This window comes from Chiloscyllium plagiosum, chromosome 19 (assembly GCF_004010195.1).
Source record: "Chiloscyllium plagiosum isolate BGI_BamShark_2017 chromosome 19, ASM401019v2, whole genome shotgun sequence".
NCBI classification, from domain to species: Eukaryota; Metazoa; Chordata; class Chondrichthyes; order Orectolobiformes; family Hemiscylliidae; genus Chiloscyllium; species Chiloscyllium plagiosum.
The window spans coordinates 49,089,065-49,112,492 of record NC_057728.1 but is presented as its reverse complement, the minus strand read 5'-3'; the positions used below and the strand labels follow the sequence as shown (position 1 = coordinate 49,112,492).

General features: G+C 37.4%; 1 protein-coding gene across 2 annotated transcripts in view; it reads left to right on the top strand.

Moving 5' to 3' along the window:
• Nucleotides 1–23,428, top strand: part of cpsf6 (cleavage and polyadenylation specific factor 6) — a 75,265-nt gene that overhangs the window by 35,276 nt on the left and 16,561 nt on the right. The window contains exon 10 of one of the 2 annotated variants that reach the window (XM_043709775.1): nt 4,412–7,076. The exons of the other annotated variant lie outside the window; for it this stretch is intronic. The gene's annotated coding sequence lies outside the window, so the exon portion shown is untranslated. Of the gene's footprint in view, nt 1–4,411; nt 7,077–23,428 lie in introns of those variants that run through there. 2 annotated transcript variants of the gene reach the window in all.

Here is a 23,428-nt window from a genome sequence, read left to right as displayed (position 1 = left end):
GCGTATGGAGGAATTCTCTTTTGAGGAGAGGTTGAGTGGGTTGTGCCTGTACCCATTGGAGGCAACTTTACTGGAAGATAATAAGATTCTTAAGGGACGTGACTGGGTAGATGCAGAAAGATTGGTTCCCTTTATTGGAGAATCCAGGACCAGAGTTCATAATCTTGAATAAGGATTCATGCAATTAGGACAAATGAGGGAGTTCTTGAGGGTATGAGTCAGAATTCCTTACTGCAAGGGACTATCATTAAGAATATTGAAGGCTGAGACACCTTTTTAATCAGTAAGGAAATAGAGGGTTATGGAGAAATGGCAGGAAAGTGGAGTTGTTGATTATCATATCACCCATAGTCAGAATGGCAGTGTAGATTTGATTATCCTAATTGCCAATAGTCCAGCTGCTGTGTGTACTACCTAAAGTTGTTGTTATTTGCATATTCAAATGTTATAAAGCTGTCTTTTTAAATAGCATTCAGGGGTGTTTGAGTAATTTTCATTCCTTTTGCAGGTTTGTGGAGTTTTTTGGACATGGGAAAACTATAACCAGTAGAAAACAATTTAGTTTTGGTCTTGCTGATACAAATGGATTATTGCAATTAGACAGTCGGTGTCTAAATAAAATGTTGACACACCAAGCCATGTTTTAAAATTGATATTTTAATGCTTTTGGAATCTTAACTGGTGAAATAAACCATTTGTAACCCTTAACCAGGTTGTGATGTAAATTAGTTGAGTGCAGGGTAGGACCAACAATATTTTCCCTCCTCTTTTTAATGTTCTTAAATCTAATGCATATGACCTAATTCAGTGCAACGCCAACTATCTCTTCCAAGAGTCAATTGATTTTTACCATTTCCCACTTCGAGAATATGTGAGGATTGGAAGAGATGTTGAATGTTGCAGGCTTTATTTGTTGAGTATTTAATTGTAGGGGAGGTGTGCACTCTAAGATGCTGCCCCAGCTAGCCCCTCTCTTCACCCCTTAAGCAAGATCCCCTTTCTCTCCCTCTCTTTCGTCCTGTTTGCCTTTCTTTCCCTTGTCCATGCTCTCCTCATGTCTCTCTTCTCTTCAACCCCAATCCCCACAAAAAAAAGTAAATGGGTTGATGAAATTGAAAACCATGTTGTTTTTGCAGCAGCAGTTCAGTTTCAGTTTTACTAGGACATAACAACCAACACTAAAAGAAAACCAGAGTTGAAATGCAGCTTACGCTGTCTTAATGTAGTCTGAGCTTTATAGCAGCCATTGCTGTGTTGAAGCATTTGGGAATCCATGCCTAAATAAATCAAACAACTGAATAAAGCAGAGGAAATGTATCCTTATGTCAGTTCTGTTCTGTTCTAATTATTTCTATAGAATAGAATTCCTGTTGCACTAAACTGTTGCACTAAAGTATTTGTGAAATAAGTTTGCTAAGTTGTAAATATGAAAATTGTGCATTAACATCCCATATTTGTAGTTAATAACAGCACCTAACACTCCGTGTCTAATTGTAATCCTCTTTAGATTTCAACAAAATAGACTTTTTGTTTTCTGATATATTTTATGCATGAATGTTTTGTTATCCTTCAATTTTAATGTTCTGGTTCTGACCCATTTATTGTCATTTGTTGTAACACCAGTCTGAGGAACTTTAACAATCTGGCATCTGCTAACCATCCACTATCGATTTCAAAAATTCCTTATTCTTTTAAGCTAAGAACCTTTCGAGCAATATGTAATCACTTACTACTAATGTATCAAGTTGTGTAGGAACATGGGAAGTGGGATTAAGCTCTTTGTCTTCTGTACCTTGTTTACTATTTAATTAGATCTTGGCTGATCTGCCTCAGTCTTTCATCCAGATAATAGCCCCATTTCACTTGATATTTTGTAATACCGAAAAAATGATTGATGCACATATTATAAACTCATTGCCTGGTACCAGCCCTTCCTGGTAGGGAATTCCAAAGATTCACCAACATTTGTAAAACAAAATTTGTTCTCATCTTGCCCTAAGTTGTTTAACTCAGTCCTCTGGTCCTGAGAGGCTGTCGCAGTCTCTGGCTCTCGCTCTTGCTATGTCTCACCCTTACACTACCAACCTCCCATCCTACCCTAACAAAGAGAGCAAAGTTTAGCACCAGGTTTCTTATTGCTCATATAGATTGTAAACAGTTTGGTCTCAAGTTTTAAGAAATAAATTGGCTCAATGGAAAGACGAAAATACATTGGATTTATTGAAAGTAGCTAATAAACTTCAGTCATCTGGAATTCTGAGACCTCTTGTTACTTTCCAGTTTGTTACAGTAAATTTGTTAACAATTCAGTGGTAACTTAGACACTGATTTGTGTATTAGATGACAGCAAATTTATCCATTTTAAATCTATGCTTCACTTTAGTTGCTCAGTGCCAAAGCAGGTAGAAGATTTGTACCTATCCTTTCAACCCACAAATGGAAATGGCCGCTTCAGCAGAGCTTTAGATTGAGCAGTGATTGCAGTCTGTCTTACTCTGGATTAACTGAAATTAATTTTCGATGTGGCTGCTGTCTTCTATTGTATTAGCATAGCACTGAAATTAAATCTACCATGTTTAAAACTTTTATTTAATGAATTAATATTAGTGTTAAGCTTATTTTTAAATTGCTCATCACTCAGTATCATCATAATCTGGTAACAGAACTAACTGGTTAATGAATGCTTGGACCTCAAATACATGAGAATTTAGTTTTTAATGCCTAAAGAAGTTTCACTGTCCTCTCTCTTACAGTAGAATTATAGTTGTCAAATGCTATAGTTGAAATTAATCTTTTCAATTAAATAATCTTTTCCTTTAAATTTGAACATAGTCTTAAATTCTAAACTAACACACTCAAAGTTAATCCATGTTGGTGCAATTTGGACAACCTTTTGTGTGTCCCTGGTGGAGATTGGTTACGTGCAGCCATGGGGAAATGTTGTCTCATGGAGATTGTAAAATATGGGTTCAGTTTTATGGAGTGTAAAACTTTATTCTTCAACAAGTTGAGAGCCAGATGATTGCTAATAATATAGTATGCTATGAGGCGTGGCATTGCAACGTTTCTAGATTTTACTACAATTGGTTCACTTTTTATGAAATTGTTTTGTATGGCCTTGCTGTTTAATAGACTGCTATATTTGTTTCAACTAGGCATTGAAATAAATATTATCAGCTTTGAATATGCTTGAAATGTAGAAAAGCTGTTGCTTATAGTCACTTCTGATACATTAATATGAATCTTCTGGATAACTTAAGGGGCTTACAGTGTGCAGTGACATTTCTAGTGAATGCATCAGCTAGGTTTAAAGAGCAGTTTACGCAGTCATTTGTTATTTACTCCATTGCTATTAAATAATGATTCTTAATCAAAAGGTTAATTGTCAACATGATTAGTTACTGTAAATACTTTTGAAACCAGTATGAATCACAGGGCATGGGGAAATTTGTGGCTGTTGCAAAAATTGTAAAATTATCTTTAATGTTTTTAATTCAGAATGAACTTTTAGATGACATTGAAGTAGAAGATTGTTGAGAGCTTTAGCTTGAAGCATTGTATATATGCATGTCTGGTTGTTACACAAGAACAAAATTTTCTGTTTTTGTAAGGTGCAATACATTGACTCTTTTCCAGCAAGTACTGTTGATAAATTCATGTTTTACTGAAAATGTTTCATGTTTGAAAGAGTATTTCCATGCAAATTAGCCCAGTTGTGACCTTTTGACCTGTATTCAAGTTCCCTGAGGCTTTAAGTTTTTTTTAATGAAACTGTAGCATTTCACTTATGGCCCCTTTTATTTTTGTTTTCATGGATTTAAATGTGTACAAACCTACACAGACCTCTGTCGTTGTCAAGTGACATACTATGATTGGGCACTCAATAAAATGTGACTTATTGAAATAACTTTTGAATAAAACTCAGCCACATCTAGGCACTTGTGGACAAATTGTTCCCAATGTTTTACTGAGTCAGCTGGTGAAAGGTCACAATTGGATTTGGTTTTCATGCTTGAAATATTTTAAAATGGATGAAAGTTCAAAGCTTGAGCTTTTTAAAAAATCATATTTACTTCTAAATGTGACTGAAAAAAACCTTCTAATGTGTATTAATTAATTAATTAATTTACTGGTATGTAGCATAATGGTCTTAATGTAAATTCTGGCCTCTCTGAAATGTGTGGAAAAATATTTTACACTTTTCTATTGTGCTGAACAAGAGTTTAAATTGTTTCTTTGATCTGTAGTATTTGCATACTAGTAGGGTAAAATGTATTCAAGATACCAATATTAATACACAAATGCATGAGTTATAATATGTACTTAGTAAATTCAGTATGATGGTGTAAAGTATGTACAAACGTAGACAGGGAAGAACAAAATCTACATCATGAATTTTGACACATTACAGCTGTCTGAAGAGAAACGTCTCCAGATAAAAGAAACAACAAATGCTCTTCACAGAAAGGACTGCCCTTTATCCATCTGTTGGAATTTCATGGTTGAACAGGAATTCTCAGGCTACGTGGTTAAACGGAGCAACAGTAACGAATAAAGCAAATCCACTGTAATGGTAACTGATTGCTCTACATTTTTTTTATGTTGCTTGATTAACCATTTTATTTGGACACAACCTGTGACTTAAAAGTTACTAAAAGCTTTGGCAACTCTTCGTATTCTAAGCGTTAGAAGTATCTGACATGTAAACAATTAAAAGTTGTTAGCTTCTCTGTTTTTATAGTTCTTTCCATCTTGTTACCAAAATTGTTACAAAAATGTTAATGTTCAAATAATGACTGTAAGCAGCTCAGTTTCAGTTTATCAAAATAGATGTACCATTAGTGTTGTAATAAACTGTTAAATGGAGCCTACGGTTGTGTAGATTATGCAAGTTTTCAAATTCAGTTTCTTGATGTTGAATCCTTTTGAAGGCTGTATGTTTGTTTTAATTTGATAAATTCCAATGTGTAATTTGCCTCAGTTGGTTTGGAGCTTGTGTTAGTCAACCTTCCATTGTAGTTTTAATGCAGAAGCGTCTTAATGATAAAGAAATCCAGATGTGGCTGATTGGGGACTTTTTTTAAACACGTTCACTTCACGTCTTGGAATTAAAAATAATTCAGCAATATAATTTGTGATTGCTTGTGTAGAAGAAAACATTTTTCCTATTCTGTATGTCAAAGTGTAGTGTGTTGGACATGAAATCCTGATTTTAGTGAGAGGATTTTTTCTTCCTAAATTCTGTGCTAATTATTTTTATCTGCCTCTGCTACCTCAATTGGGGAGAGGAATGGTTTACATAAATGTACAGCAGTTGCATTGTATTTCAATACAGACTATTTGGGACTGCCAAATACTTTTTTTAAACTAAATGAGGACAGTACAAACAACCTGAATATCGAAATAGAAGCCCATGTTCTAAGATTTTGTTGTAGTAATTGAAACTGAAAGCTCTGTATATGTTTTCATTTTGTCTTGAGTTTGAATTTGAAAACCACCAAAACGTCTACACACTGCTTTTTACTTTGAACAGACTTATAGCTTGTTTAGAAAATGCAGTTAATGTCAAGTATTTTTCAATGGCCTTAGTTTCTGAAAATTAGCTAAAAAGGTCTCTAAAAGCATATATGGTGAAAAAGGGCAGTTCGTGTAGATTAACTTTTGATGGTTTTAATATTCATGTACAAATCCAGTACAAAACCAGGATAGCACAGTTTCGACTGTCTGTATATTAGCACTATTTTTGCACTGAAAAGTTCTTAAATGTTTAAATGTGAAACTCAACTACTGGGCAAATACAAAATGTGAAACTTTTTAACAGAAACACTTTGGGGCTGGGTTGTGATCAGTCTGAAGCACATTTGTCAGTTGCAAAATGGTACATCTTAAGTCTCTTTTAGTGTTACAATAAAAATAATGGTTCAGTGGGTGACTGGTTACTCTAGTTCTAGTGGTTAATTCCCCTTTAGAGGCCTTAGTTTTAAGTTCTGATGTTCCCAGGCTTGGGAGTCAGCTTCCTTTAGATTGGTTTCCCTGGTGTCTTAGAGTTAGATGGCGATAGTGTATTAGAGGTCACATGTGGGAGCATGCACTTTACAAGTCTGGAGATATGACTAAGCTTGTCAGGGGCTTCAATTTACTTTCTGTCCCATGGCTGACCGGGCATATCTCCTGTTCTTACTGCCTGCTGCTTATGTGTTGGAAAGAATTACAGGTTGATATTCAACCTTGTTTTTACAAACTTGCCATAATTCCCTTGGCCATCAGTTCTTGGGGTGGAAGTTGAACCTGGAGCTTCAGACTGAGGCAGGCAGGTTACCCACTGTGCCATAAGACTTCCCTATAGCTAGATGCGGGCCTCCTTTTATGATCATTGATCTGACTCTGGTTTAAAATTAGGAGATTTAATCCTTTTACATAAAGTGAGCTTCCTTTTGGCTAAAGTGGAGCATGACTGAGCATTTATGTAGGAGTTTATTGTTCATACTCATAAATTTGTGGTAGAAATGGATAATTTGAATATGATCTTATTTAATAGAGTAAATGTGTCATTTTTTAAAGGGACTGGTCGTACATCTTATTCCCAAATGTAGCTGACATTTTTTTGGAATATTGCAAGTTATTTTTGGTTCATAGCTGCGTTAATCATAACTTGCTAACAATATTGATATGTTTGTTACTTTAACAGTTCAGCCATTACCAATGTTTGTTCCTTTTTGGAAGGAGGTGTCGACAGTACAGCACTGATGTAATTTTTAGTTCGTGTAACAGATGGTTCACTGTTTCATGTAATTATAATTGCAAAATTTTACGCAAGATTCTTAAAAAGGACCTAGAGCATTTTCATTAGTAGCAGCTTTTGGTTTAGCATTATTTTTGTTTATTGAAAACCTGTTGTTCTGAACCACTACTTGAAGAGTATATTGCCATTTAACATGAAACTACAACTCATAGCTTTTTTTGTAATTAATGAACCATTATGGTTGGATATGTCATCTTTAAAGTTATGCATTTTGCTAAAATAGTTGTATGAAAGTCAATCTTTGCTGCACTTGCAACTATGTTTACCAGGAAACTAGACAGCACAATAAGATTTTCCAATCCACAGGTATGAGATTTGTAACTAGAAAAATGTTGACTATTTACTAAAATTATTCTTAAAGTTAGATTGTCCAAAAACAAGACTCGGGTAAGTAAAATTTTTAGATATTAAATTTGGATGCTTTGCTTCTTTACTTTTAAATTATTGATCAAGCACTTTTGTTACACCTTTTTTAAATCACCATTTTTTAAATAAAAGGCTTTATATAAAATTCAGTGTTTTTATTTAAATAAGGAGTTGAATGATGTTAAAATACATCCAGAAACTAGTGTGTAGTTTCAAAAGAATATTCTATTCTTCAGAGTAACAATGGGTTAGATTGTGGAAATAGATTAAATTTTATTGGACTACACTTTCAGTTTAGAATTTACTTTAGACCAAATGTTTGTCCAGCTGGCCTGGATTTTGTTCTCGATGGCACAACCTTTGCCATCATAACTGTGAAACAGATGGCTGCTTCTGACATCAGCATTTTCAGATAAAGCTGCAAATCTAAATGCTCTGTCCAGTGGTTTTCTTTTCTGGAGTGCCTTCTTGAATGTCCCTGCATTTGAAAATGGCTTTAATTTTTGATGCTATTATTGGTCTTGGTGTACAAACCCCTTGAAAGAAGTCATATGTTGTATGAGATATAATTTGGGTTTTTTTTTTTGCAGCCTTTTTGTTGTAATTTATTGCTAACAACCCCTCTGACCTTTTTTTTGTGTGGCATGTTTTTCAAAATTTAAGATGCCCATTATCTTAATCCAATGATAATGCTTAAGTTTTACTAAGATTTACAACTCGTGAAGGATCGTTACTGCAGTTTCCTTTTTGTGTCCGAATTCTTCAATATGAATGACGATTTATCCTCATTGAAGGCATCACTGCTGGATGCTGGAAATCCTGTATGAGTTGATGCCAGAATCAAAAATATCATTGGAAAGATTTCCAAAAGAGTTTAATTGAACTTTGCGGCAACTTTCTTCATCACTAGGAAACGCTGTTACATTGATCTCAGTCTGGGCCCAATTTCTGTCAGTGAAAATGTCAAAAAATAGTCTAAATGATGTATGTTAGATCTGTGTTTTTAAACAATATTTATTGGTAGTGAGGTGATTTAATGAATTTTCATTTGGGGGTGGAGGTGGGTAGCAGCAGATCTTAACTTGCAGTACAACAGATATGAGGTGTGACCTTTTTCAATCTTAGAATAGTTCAAGGAATTGAAAATGCAGCCTTGATACCAGAGTGCATTTGCACTCATGGTAACAAAAAGCAATAATAGAATCTATAGTGTGTGGAAGCAGGCCATTCAGCCCATCAAGTCCACATTGACCCTCTGAAGAGCATACACCAAGACTCATCATCCCACTCAATCCCTAAAGCCCTGCATTTCTACATTGGCTAATTCACCTAGCCTTCACATCCCTGGATACTATGGTCAATTTAGCATAGCCAATCCACCTAACTTGCACATATTTGACTGTGGGAGGAAACTAGAGCACCTGCAGGAAACCCATGCAGACGCAATGAATATGCAGACTTGAGACAGTTGCCCAAGGGTGGAATTGAACCTGGGTCTCCAGTGCCATGAAGCATCAGTGCTAACAACTGATCCCTTGTGCTGCAATGCGTTTGTCTATTATGCCTTGTCAGCAAATTTGTATCAATGAAGGTGATGAATGGATCTTTAAGATCACCTGGGTCCATTTACCTCATTGTACAGAAAATCCTTGTCTCATGTCATGGAGTCAAATCCTCCAACCCTGACAACAACCTTAAATCTTTTCTGAACCCTTTCAAGTTTCACAGCATCCTTTCAATAGGAAGGAGACTAGAATTGTATGTAATATTCCAAAAGTGGCCTAACCAGTATCCTTTGCAGCTGCAACATGACCTCCCAACTCCTGTACTTAATACTCTGACCGATAAAGGAAAGCATACCAAGCACCACCTTCACTATCCTATCTACCTGCGACTCCACTTTCAAGGAGCTATAAACCTGCACTCCAAGGTCTCTTTGTTCAGCAACACTCCCTAGGACCTTACCATTAAGTGTATAAGTCCTGCTAAGATTTGCTTTCCTGAAATGCAGCACCTTGCATTTATCGAATTTAAGCTTCATCTGCCACTTCTCAGCCCATTGGCCTATCTGATCAAGATCCCATTGTAATTTGAGGTAACCTTTGCTGTCTACTACACCTCCAATTTTGGTGTCATCAGCAAACTTACTAACTATACCTCTTATGCTCACATCCAAATCATTTATATAAATGACAAAAAAAAAAGGACCCAGCACCGATCCTTGTGGAACTCCACTGGTCACAAGCCTCTAATCTGAAGATCAATCCTCCACCATCCTCTGTCTTATACCTTTGACCCAGTACTATATCCAAATGGCCAGTTCTCCTTGTATTCCGTGAGATCTAACCTTGCTCACCAGTCTCCCATGGGGAACCTCGTCAAAGCCTGTATCAATCACATCTACTGCTCTGCTGTCATCAATCCTCTTCGTTACTACTTCAGAAAAACTCAATCAAGTTTGTGAGACATGATTTCCCATGCACAAACTGTGTCGACTATCCCTAATCCGTCTTTGCTTTTCCAAATACATGTACGTCCTGTCCGTCAGGATTCCCTCCAACAACGTGCCCACCACGGATGTCAGGCTCACTGGTCTATAGTTCCCTGGCTTGTCCTTACCACCCTACCTAAACAATGGCACCACGTTAGCCAACCTCCAATATTCCGGCACCTCATCTGTGAGCGGGGAGAGATATAAAAGGGACCTAAGAAGGTGGTGTGTGTGTGGAATGAGCTGTGTAAAAACCTTTTTGGATTTTCCTTTAATTCTATTTGCCAAAGATATCTCACGTCCCCTTTTTGCCCTCCTGATTTCCCTCTTAAGTATACTCCTCCTGCCTTTATACTCTTCTAAGGATTCACTCGATCTATCCTGTCTATACCTGACAGATGCTTCCTTCTTTTTCTTAACCAAACCCTCAATTTCTTTAGGTATATGAAATGCTGGATGGACTATCAGTCTTTCCTTTCACCCTAACGTAAATCCAGAGAAAGTATATTCCTATTATCTCATGTCTGAAGGCTTCCCATTTTCCAGCCGTCCCTTTACCTGTGAACATCTGCCCCCAGTCAACTTTTGAAAGTTCTTGCCTAATACTGTCAAAATTAGCCTTCCTCCAATTTAGAACTTCAACTTTTAGATCTGGACTATCCTTTTCCATCACTATTTAAAACTAATAGAATCGCTGGCCCAAAGTACTCCACTGACCCCTCGGTCACCTGCCCTGCCTTATTTCCCAAGAGTCGGTCAAGTTTTGCACCTTCTCTAGTATGCAGCCACAGATTGAATCAAAACACTTTCTTTAACACACTTAACAAATTCCTCTCCATCTAACCCCTTTACATTATGGCAGTCCCAGTCTACTTTTGGAATGTTAACATCCCTACCATTAAGACCCTATTATTTTTACAGATAACTGATCATGTGCCCATCTTTAATTCTTCAGGCATGCCTGAGCCAACAATGCTATCTGTATTTAAGTGCTAATGAGAATGGGAGCATGCATTATTTTGTTCTGCTGGGTTATATTAATGTGCATGCAGCAAAGATGGAAATTTAAGCTTTTTTCATAAGTGGCAAGATATCCATGTTTCATAGTCATAGAACCAAGTATCAAGATCATGCCAATTATAAACTTTATCCAAAGAGTGAGTTTGGTCCACACAATTGTGGTGAGTCAGCCCAAATTAGTACCCAGTTTCCCTTTGCATGTATCAAGTTATGCTTTCGGAGTAGATCCTCACTGTGGATGTGAGGAAGCAGAATTTGCGACCGAAACTGATAACGTGATTAAGATAAAAATGCTGCACCTTGTCCCAAGCCCATGGTTTTCTTGATGTTTATAGCCATTTTTCATTTGAGGTACATTCAGCATCGTATGTATCCATGGGCCAACTGAAAGCAAGTATTTTGGTCAAGGAGCATTTCTGTGATTCCCTTTGTAATGCGTTAAGGAATGCTCAAATAGTGAGAGACCCTTTATCCTATATAATATCAGTATCTATGTTGGGGCAAACAGAAATTCTGTGGGCAGTGTGCGTTGTTACAGCTGCTAAGATTATCACATACCATCTCCAGCTTTGCAACGAGCTCTGGATTGCCGACATAATCTTTCAGGGCAGACGCGGTCGCAACTTTGAATGGAACCAGCTCCCGTTAATAATCACAAGAAGGTGTAACTTAGCCAGTGTTCTCTATACCCACGTCAGCTGCAGCATAGCTTGCAACAGTGACCCCCACGCATGCTTGATAAGAGAAGTGGTACAACCCTGAGGGTTTTACCATTCCAAACATGACAGTCCACCAACCATCAATATTGCGTGAATTCTGGTGATGCTTTAGGTAACTCTGAATATTTATAATTCCATAATGTATACAGAACCAAACGCTGAACAATTTGATAATAAAACACCAAATTTAAAGTATCCCTCAATGGGCCACATAGATTTAATTGGCAAGTGGTAGCATCATGCCTTTGAAATATGGTAGTGTTGTAGTGGTAGTGTCCCTACACCTAGACTTTGAGGCCCAGGTTAATGTCCCACCTGCTGCAGGGGTTGTGTAATAAAACCTTTGAATTGGCTAAGTAGAAAAATAGGTTAAATAAAAATAATTAAACATTGGAATAGGGTAGATGTGTTGATCTGGACTTAAGTGAAATTTGTTTAGTCTACACAGATTCTTGGATGCTATGGGAGCCTAGTCACTGCGTGCACAGCCCCTCCATTCTTAATCAATTTTATCCACATTGTGTGGAATTTATGAAAATGTGCCACTACTATGGATACGTAGAAGAATAACATGCTGAAGTCTTGCTGTGTCATAGAGGTGGTTTGACTAGGCAATTAAATTATCTCTGTCAAAAGATGATCTCTGGAAAAGCACAGCAGGTCAGGCGGCATCCGAGGAGCAGGAGAGTCGACGTATTGGGCATAAGCCCTTCACGAGGAAAATATGGGTGTGGGGAAAGGGGGCTGAGTGATAAATGTGAGAGTGGGGCTTGGGGAAGGTAGTTGGGAAAGTGGGGGGTTGCTGATGGTGATAGGTCGGAGGGGAAGGTGGAATAGATAGATGGGAAGGAATGGACAGGAAGGACAGTTCAAGAGAACAGTGCTGAGTTGGATCTGGGATGAGGTGAGGAAGGGAAGTGAGGAAACTGGTGAAATCAATGTTGATGCTGTGTGGTTGGAGGGTTCTAAGCTGTAACGTTTTTTTAGCTATGCATCATGATATGCATAGTGTCAAGTCAGCTGAAAAGTTTTGTTATAAAGATATCCTATGTTAATTACAAAGGAAGATTTTGATCTGTTTTCTGGCTATAGTCCTTCAATTTCCAGTCCAGCGCTATTGATCCTAATAGCCTGATCGTAATATAACTGACTGTAACCTGATTGGTTGCTTTGGAGAATTTATCAAATGCAACTGTCTTGTCGATTTGTGTGTGACTTCCTTTTTACTCCACAGGAAATAATACAGTATTTTTAACATGCAAATCCTAGTTCTACTGTGCTCTTCAACTGGTGAACAACAAGAAATCATTGCCCCCTACGCCACACACCCACAAAGTCTCTAATTTTTAAATAGCTAAGAAATGTGATATTTGGGCCTACATTTATATAATCAGAGGATCCAGTGAGTTGCTGTACACCTAAATTGCTTCTATTCAAGAAAATTATTTCAACAGCCTATTTGAGTTTGGTTCAACACTATTTGAATAGACTGTTTGCAATACGTTTTTTTTTCTTTCCATTTTTATTTTTCCCTTCTGTCTGCTTCTCATTTCTGTAATTTAATAAGAATTTGTCCAAAGTTTGCATTAATATTAGCAGTGGCTACAGCTAATCATGCTTTGTAAACTTGCTCTGGTTTGCCTTTTTATAATTTGAATATATTCGTGAAGGTAGCAGCAAATATGAAATTGCACAACTAATATGCTGTTTATAATGCTTTGTCAACAACAATATGCTCAATATGTAGAAAATAATTTGGCTGAAATGAGATTGGTTGTTTCTGGGGAGTTATGGTCGGGTATAAGTCATGAAATAGTGCGCAAAGGTACTGGGATTGGCCAGAGTAAATGGTGCATACGTTTGATTTATTCCTATCAGTTTTTCCAGAGTTGATTCTTGGTGCAATATGGTTTTGTCCCCGCTACCTTAAGTTGCTTGGCTATCAACATATGGCTTGCTTATTGAGACACTGTTCTGGATATTTGGCTGTGATCCCATTATCAGGTGTCTGCATATGACTGTTACTGGAAACAGTCCGGAGTGGCAACATTTTACAATTCATTGTCCAATTAAATAGGAACAAGGATAAGAATATTGATAATTTGCTTTGCTAGTTCATGGCAGTCCATGAGGTTAGTATTGAGATTTTTAATTGTCATCTAGTTCAGCGATTGGCTAATCATTTCATTGGGCAGATTGGTAAACTTTGCTAGATGTTTTGCACATGGGACTGGGTGCTCCATCCTGAAGATGTAAACTTTCTGAACCAAACTAAAGATGAATCCATTGAAATCAAAGTTGTTGCTGTAAAAGCATTTGCAAGCTTGAACTTAATTTTTGTTTCTTGGTATAGGGACATGTAGGCATGTTGGATTTTACCATCATCTGATATGGAAAAGAGCAAGTAATTAATCAGCAGCTTCAGTCTACTCTGTGCTGAGCACGAGATCTGCAAAAATCAAACATCCAAATCAGCAACCTTTGTTTCAAGCATTATCTTGTTATAAGCTAATCTGTTAGCTAACTTAATGTCACAGAAACATATGATTCAACGATTATTCAGGTTAAACCTCAATGTTCTGAAAATTGCAATCACTGGTACCACTACAGTTAGCAGTCGTCAGTGCTGTTTACTTGGATCAAGTGATAGAATCTCATTATTGCCAGAGCTTCAGTTTGTGACTACCTCATATCATGTAGTGCTTGCAGATAGGTTTTGCTTAAATTTTTTAAGGTGTCCCTATCCCACATGCTAGAAGACATACCTTGACATTAATACGAGATTATGTATTCTGCTCTCTAGAAGAACAAGTTGTTGGCCAACTTGGCAAGATTGAATCCAACCGCTTTTAATAACATTCAAAGGCATCATCATTGGCAGCACTGGGCATTTGCCACCAACCAACATAATTAGTTAACATGAGGAAATTGGAACAGGTCAGACAATAGAAAGATTATGGTGACTGGCTCACCTCAATCGATCCTTGAACTTACAAGTAATTTTCAAAGAATTATTGAAAAGCACAATTTGAGTAAATGAATATAAAAGAGATTTTGTGAAGTTTGCACTATCCAGGATGAAGCACTTGATCAGCTCCCAATCCCCAACTTGAACTGTACAGTGTACCGTGGTTATATTGTGCACAGCAGACAGACCCACTGCAATAGTTTGTCAAAACTAGTTTAGAGATGCTCTCCTGCCTATGATCACCACTGCCTTGAAGGGAGCAGATTCCTGAGAATGTCATCACCTTTAAGTTATACACTGTCCAAATTCAACATATTAGAGTCATAGAGATGTTCAGCACGGGAACAGACCCTTCGGTCTAACTTGTCCAGGCCGACCAGATATCCCAACCCAATCTAGACCCACCTGCCAGCACCTGGACGATATCCTTCCAAACCTTTCCTATTCACATGCCCATCAAGATGCCTTTTAAATGCTGCAATTGTACTAGCCTCCACCACTTCCTCTGGCAGCTCATTCCATACACACACCACCCTCTGCATGAAAACGTTGCCCCTTAGGTCCCTTTTAAATCTTTGCATTTTCATCCTAAATTTATGCCCTCTCATTCTGGACTCTCCATCCCAGGGAAAAGACTTTCCATGCTCCTCACGATTTTATAATCCTTTACAAGGTCACCCTCAGCCTCCTTTCCAGGGAAAATAGCCCTAGCATATTCAACCCCTCCCTTTCGCTCAAATCCTCTAACCCTGGCAAGATCCTTGTAACTCTTTTCTGAACCCTTTCAAGTATCACAATATCTTTCTGATATGAAGGAGCCCAGAATTGCACGCAGTATTCCAACAGTGGCCTAACCAATGTCTTTTACAGCCGTAGCATGACCTCCCAACTCCTGTGCTCAATACTCTGACCAATAAAGGAAAGCATACCAAGTGTCTCCTTCACTATCCTATCTACCTGCAACTCTACTTTCAAGGAACTATGAACCTACACTCCCAAGATCTTTTTTGTTCAGCAACACTCCTGAGGACCTTACCATTAAGTGCATAAGTCCTGCTAAAGTTTAATTCCCTAAAATGTAGGGATAGTCCATATGGCTTTGTGCCTGGGAAATTAGTATTCATAGTCACTGGGTCACAAAATCCTGAGCACGTTGATCTTTTCAAAAATGTTACATCATTTACTGTTTAAGTGAGTACAAATTTTGGCAGCTATATTAAACAAAAAAATTTTTCTCAACAACCAGTTCAGAGATCTTATTACATGCCTCTGGAACAGGTGGGACACCATAAAAATCTTAACATACAGCAAAACAAAGTTGCTAGTCTATTTCCCAACTCAGCAATTTAGAGATTTAAGTTCAAAGAAAGCACACCACATCTCTCAAGCCTTTGGATGTTCGACTTTTTTTTTTAAAAAAGCTGCTGACAATTTCTTTGCCATGGTCTGCATAAACAAAATCTGCCAACATGATCTCTTCCATGCCTCAGAGCCTGAGCTTCCTCAGTTATAATAATTGGTGATATGTAACCAAGCTGTCCAGGTTTGCAGGTTTTACCAAGAATGTTTCTATCTCAGTGACTTTATTTTTCTTGAACTGTCCTCCACTTGAGAAAATTAAACTTACTTTCCACCTTAGTTAAGCCTCTGTTAAACTGCCCTCAAAAGTTTAATCTCTTTTGTAAGCTAAACTAAAATTAATTCGTGTTAGTCTGAACTGAAAGCCAGTTACTGGCCTTTAGTATTTACCTGTTGTTGACCGCAAAGTCTTAAGGAAAGAGGGCAGGCCATTTATGGCTGATGAGACATTTCTTCATCAAGAGAGTAATGAGCCTGTGGAATTCTCTGCCACAAAGTGATCAGATTATTTAGTTTGGAAACAGGCCCTTCAGCCCAACAAGTCCACAACCGACCCTCCGAAGAGCAACTCACCCAGACCCATTCACCTACTTTTACCCCTTCACCTAACACTACGGGCAGTTTAGCATAGCCAATTCACCTCACCTGCACATTTTTGGACTGTGGGAGGAAATCTGAGCACCTGGAGGAAACCCACGCAGACACGGGGAGAATGTGCAAACTCCACACACAGGGTTGCCTGAGGCCGGAATTGAACCTGGGTCTCTGGCGCTATGAGGCAGCAGTGCTAACCATTGTGCTGCCGTAAGACCAAAAGCATTGCATGCTTTCAGGAAGAAGTAAGATGTAGTTCTTTATGCTAAAGGGATTAAAGGGAATAAGGAGAAAGTAAGAGTAAGATGCTGAGATCGGCAATTTGTCTTGTTCATATTGAATAGTAGAGCAGGCCAAAAGGCATGAATGACCTGTTTCTATTGTCTGTTTCACGTAAAATATTCCAATATCTTACACCACTAATATTCCAGGGGTTCATGAGCCACCTATTTGCTCTAGACCACTGTCTCTGAAACATACTGGCCACTTGCAGAAGGACTTGCTGACCTTGTTATTTTTTAAACAAGTAATTTCATCAAAATAATCCCAATACCTCATATGTCACTATTTTAGAAACCAAGCTAATTACCATTATATAAGCACACACTGTGCATAAGTGGGTAATGCACAACTTCCTGAATTGTTCTGTAAGTACTGAAGATTTGCTTTCTGCTTAAGTTTTTGTTGTAAATTAGCATAATCTAGGTAATAGTAGTAAATACAGAAGAAAAAGCACAATGTGTGTTCTGTATTTAAAAGAATGCTTCTGTATTGCAGGTCACCATGTATGTAAACTAATTTGTCTTACTCTTAATAACGACACATCTGGATCTAAATACAAAATGTATATTACTAAAGAAAATTTTTTTTTCCTTTTTTAAATCAACACAAAAGGTCTTTATATTTTGAAAAGTCTGCATTAATTTTCCCAAATGTTTGGGATCAGTGTGAGCACATAGGCATGAACAAGATGATGGTATGAACCGGTAAACAGTTGTATTCTGTTTGCTTGTCACTCCTATTTATGAAGAACAACCTTAATGCATCTAATTATTTCAATGCAAATATTCTGTATTAATTTTCCTGCATATCTGTCCACACTTTAAGTCTACAGTTGCAATCTGAGAATTGAATCTGGACATCTTTGGTCTTTGTTGGTCAAAGACTGGTATATTTACTGAATGAACCGATAACACATTCAAACATCTTTGCCATATTTTCACTGCAGGTAATAATCCTTCAGAATAGTCCAATTGGAAATCAATCGGCAGAAGAGAGCTCTAGAATATATAAACTGCATCTTTATAGTGTAACTTCTCCAAAGTCAAAATGATAATTGGATAACTTTCTTGAAAATTGTATGTATGCACTTAAGTTTAGAACTTTTCCAGTTTATTCGTTGCTACAGTTTTGTTTTTAAGTATTACAAAGTTTACAGTGAGACTACTCATCAAACATTTGGGATGGTCTGCCTTATTCTTTGTCCTTTTGTCTCAATTTTTCTGAAAGAATGAATTGATTTTTTTTTCCCCCAGGTGTATTTTGTGATGAGGCCTTGAAGTTATTGTACGATGCAATAGTGCAGATCACAGTAGTTTTCTTGAAATGAAGTATCTTGAACTGTTCTTCACATTTTTTTTTACAGGTTCTTCTAAGGTTTGTATGCAGTAAATACAGTAATACTGTCTTGATATAATTTCATAATGGTAATTGTAGACATGTGGCTCATGGTTTTCTGCAGAATTTCAGGTGAACCCCGTAGGATTGTGAAGACTCTTTATTCAGAAAGACCACTTTAGTCTTTCATTATTGTACATTACGTATCATCCCATGTCACTTTTGTTGAGATTACTTGGCAAGAAAATGGCAAAGTTTCTCACACTTACGCATGAAAACTACAGTTAGTAGTTCGGAAACCTTTCCACTTTAAACTTGGTGCAATTCTTCTTTCATCATCATCATTGGATTACTGGAATATTTCCGGCTTAACTGGATTGCACATGTTGTTTGACATAGTTTCAACACTGCTTGTGTGATGCTTGATGTAATGAAGTAAATCTCGAGTCAAACATGTGACTTGTGTTTAAAAACATTAAATGCAATATTTTAAGTGTACTACTTTTAAAAGAAAATTAGCATCACACAGAACATGTTGGAATGGTAAATGAAGCCCTCTGTGTGGAGATATAAGTGGGTCAAATGCGTTGGGTAATAAATATTTTAATAGGCTTGAAGGGACTTTTCATAGGGCTTTTGTGGCATCTAATTCTGATGCACACATATTTGTGTATAAATGTCCGTTCTTACGAGCTTACTGAAGAACTGAAATAAGCAAATCAGTTAGCTTTATTTTGTATTTACATTTTACCATTTTCATAATTTAATTTGTGTCAGGAACCAAAGAGTGTCATTTGCTCTAAATATTTTGTGTAAGAAACAGAAATTTAAGCAAATAGATGTGTTTTTTGTAAATCTCATCATTTTTATGCTTAAGTTGTGTAAATCACCTGAAAAATGAACAACACACCAAGCTGAAAAAGAAAATCTAGAGGCATTTTATTTTATCTAACAAATACTTGTATGAAAAGCCATTGGTGGTTGTTCTTGTTCCACACATCCATTGCTCATTGGAGGTATAGACTTGTAGATTTTGTTTTCCTAGGGAATAAAAACATACAGCTTCAGATAACGGCACTGGTTGAATTCAATCATGGAAACGCCAGAAAAATGTTCATAAATCAACAGTAGTGACTATTGGTGCTAAGAAGAATGTTTTAAAAGCGTACTTGTTCACTCCAACAATTTATGAAAAGTCTTGAATACATCACAGTTCCAAGATATACAACTTTGGGGTGTGTACTAGACTAAAATTCAGGTACAAATTAAACTCCAGAAATCCCTCTCAGAACCCTTTTCCCAAGTTTCAAGTTTTTCCTTAAAATCTACTATTTTGACTAAACTTGATCACCTACCCTAATACCTTTTGTGGTTCTGTCAAATTTCGCATGATGGCACCCTGGGTTGTTTTACTCCATTGAATGGGATGTATCAAAAGTTCTATATTCTGCAAGTTTTTGTCAGTTTGTATCTTCCAAGGTAAGCAAACAACTTAAAAGCTTTATTAAATGTATTTTCGAGATATTGATGTTCATCGTCCAGCCTGGATTATTTTTTTAAGAATGTTTTAATTAAAACAAATTTAGAGCATTCCTGCTATTGTACCACTAAATGTGGTACATGAGCTCTCTCTAATTTGACACAATAGTCAACAGCACAGGAAACCACAGAATTATTTTGGTTTGTGGATCTCCAAAATACATACTGCTTTAACCAGAAAATTAATGTTAATCTGTAGCTTCATGGAGCAGTTTTATCTTTTCAGTGATTTGAAATAGCATGTTACAAAATTTGTTTTTTTTTTCTCTTTGAAAGGAATTGGGGTGCAATAGGGTACCTCTTGAGTTGTGAACTTTCTTACATCAATGTACGTTCTGTTTGCGTTTTTCCTTTTGCTTTACAGGAAATGTGGCTTTTTTTAAAAAAAAATAAAGAAAATCAAGATCATTTTGTGTGAATGTTCAGTCCTTTAAAATCACGCATGTTGCATCCGGTATGTTAATTTAATTCCTATCTGAAGGATATTTGGTGAAGAAAAATTCTTTTCAAAGTATATCAGTTGAATTTAAGGGCTGGGGATATGAGATGGCATGGGCCCATGTGGGCAGATAGGGATATGTGAAAGGGCATAAATTGGGAAGAATGAGGACTAGAGCTAGGGCTAGAGGATTTATATTTATCAAAATGATTCTAGTTTCTTCAAGGTATTTTTCCCAATGAGTTATTTTAATTGTATCACTTATTAGACTAAGTAACCTTTTTATTCCTGTTTCTTGTTCTACCTCAGATGCAAAATCTGTAGAAAGATATAGATTGGCTAGATTATTGCTCACATACTTAGACAATCAAGTATTATGTGGGAGTGTTTCAAGTTCATTTTGAAAGGAAGAAATAATTTTAGAAATTAAGCTGAGGAACTATTGAACATTAAATTCAAATGGACCTTGGTGTCTTTATGCAAGATACAACATTGCTCATCAATATTGTAACAATGTGTCAAGGTTTCCTTGGAGTGGCCCATTATCTCAGAATTTGTGTAGTCCCTTTATAGAGAAAGTGAGGTCTGCAGATGCTGGAGATCAGAGTTGAAAATGTGTTGCTGGAAAAGCGCAGCAGGTCAGGCAGCATCCAGGGAACAGGAGAATCGACGTTTCGGGCATAAGCTGAAGAAGGTACAGTTAGTAAGTTTGCAGATGACACCAAAATTGGAGGTGTACTGGACAGCAAAGAGGGTTACCTCCGATTACAACAGTATCTGGACCAGATGGGCCAATGGGCTGAGAAGTGGCAGATGGAATTTAATTCAGATAAATGTGAGGTGCTGTATTTTTGGAAAGCAATTCTTAGCAGGACTTATACACTTAATGGTCAGGTCCTAGGGAGTGTTGGAAAGGGTTCAGAAAAGATTTACAAGGATGTTGCCAGGGTTGGAGGATCTGAGCTCCAGGGAGAGTCTGAACAGGCTGGGGCTGTTCCCTGGTTGCTGCCTGACCTGCTGCGCTTTTCCAGCAACAATCTCCTGTTCCCTGGATGCTGCCTGACCTGCTGCGCTTTTCCAGCAACACATTTTCAGCATAGTCCCTTTATAGTATATTGAATATAGTTCCCTTTTGATTTTTAAAAATAGCCAACAGTATACCTTTGTGATTTTAAATCAAGGTAATATTAGTTTTAAATAAATGTTGAAAGCTTCTCAAGTAAAAAGTGATGAAGTTAATAGTTAAGATATAAAGATTAAAGCAAGTGAGAATAGAAGTTGCCTATAGAATCCGTGCAGTACAGATAGAGACGATCCAGCACAAAGACCTTCCTGTCCCGTCTCATCTGCATGGGTTTTTTTTTAAATCATGGCTAACCCACCGAACCTACACATCCCTGGACATCACGGTGTTTAACATGGCCAATGCACCTAACACACATATATCTTTTGGATTGTGGGAAGAAATCAGATTGACCAATGGATCCCCACGCAGACACAGAGAAAGTGTAAACTCCATGCAGGCATTCCCTATAATGTGGAAGCAGGCCATTTGGCCCATTTGAGTTGTGTGAGGTTAGAATTGAACCCAGATTTCTGGCACTGAGGGAACAGTGCTAGCCACCGATATGAAGATGAAAACAAGGTCACTGACATCAAAGGATTAAAACTTGAAGTCAGAGTTGTTCCCACAAGTGGATGAAGCATAACAAGCCCCATGAGTGGGTGAAAGATGCTTTGTTTGACTTTTACAGTCTTGCTAATTATAGCATTAGCCTGGTCCATTACAGAAGATCTTCAAAAACAGAAATTGCTAGAAACAGCAGATCTGGCAGCATCTGTGGAGAGCCTTCCAGAACTGGTTCTGAGGAAGGGTCACTTTTCCTGAAACATTAGCTCTGATTTCTCTGATGCTGCCAGACTTGCTGAGTTTTTCCAGCAATTTCTGTTTTTGTTTATGAATTACAGCATTCGTTTTTTTTTGGTTTTTAGAGAAGTTCTTTGGATAGTTTGTCCTGGATTCCTCCCTCTGGCTCCATATTGAGAAGCAGTTACTTTAGATCGAATCTTTTGAAAAAAAACTGCTGATACTGGAAATCTGAAATGAAAAGAAAAAATGCCAGAAAAACGCAGCAATCTGGCAGCATCTGTAGAGAGAAAAACAGAGTTAAGGTTTTGAGCCCGAACAAAGGTTCATTGGACTCAAATATTTTTAACTGGTCTTCTCTCTACAGTTGATGCCAGACCTGCTAAGTTTCTCGAGGACTTTAGTTTCACTCATAGAGTCATAGAGATGTACAGCATGGAAACAGACCTTCGGTCAAATTCGTCATGCCGACCAGATATCCCAACCCAATCTCGTCCCACCTGCCAGCACCCGGCCCATATCCCTTCAAACCCTTCCTATTCATAGACCCATCTAGATACCTTTTAAATGTTGCAATTGTACTAGCCTCCACCATTTCCTCTGGCAACCCATTCTACACATGCACCACCCTCTGTATGAAAGAGTTGCCCCTTAAGTCTCTTCTATATATTTCCCCTCTCTCCCTAAAACTGTGCCTTTTTAGTTCTGGATTCCCCCACCTTGGGGGAAAAACCTTGTCTATTTACCCTATCCATAACCCTCATGATTGTATAAACCTATATAAGGTCACCCCTCAGTCTCTGACACTCCAGGGAAAACCAGCCCTCGCCTATTCAACCTGTCCCTATAGCTCAAATCCTCCAACCCTGGCAACATCCTTGTCGATGTTTTCTGAACCCTTTCGAGTTTCACAGCATCCTTCCAATAGGAAGGAGACCAGAATTGCACGCAATATTCCAACAGTGACCTAACCAATGTCCTGTATAGCTGCAACATGACCTCCAACTCCTGTACTCAATACTCTAACCAGTAAAGGAAAGTATACCAAACGCCACCTTCACTATCCTATCTACCTGCAACTCTACTTTTTTAAATATATTTTTATTATGAAAAAAGATTTTTAAATATTACAACAAATACAAAACAATGCAATTCAAAACAGTACAAAACTAAACCAAAATAATAAAAAAAATTCCCAACCCACCTTCCTATACGAATGTATAGACATATATAGAGAAGTATAAAATTAAAGAAAAACCTAAACTAGCTATTTAACTAACTAAATAAATACCTAACAACAAACAAATAAATAGTAATAACTCAGCCCAGCCAAACAAAACACTCATACATTCACAGTTCCTCCTCCCTGGATATTGGACTCATGAAACACAATCGTTACGGCTATATAAAAGCCCTTGTTAGTGTGGCAGATAAATCTGTGTCCAGGTATTTCAAAAAGGGTTGCCATGTCTTGTAAAAATTCTCAGTTTTGTGGTGTACCATATTTGTGAGAAAATCCAGGGGAATATGCACCATAACAGTCTTCCGCCAACCCGACAGGACTGGGGGGTTTTCTGATATCCAACCTAGCAAGATATTCTTCCTTGCACAGAATGTAAGAATATTGAAAAGTTTTTTCTTATGCGC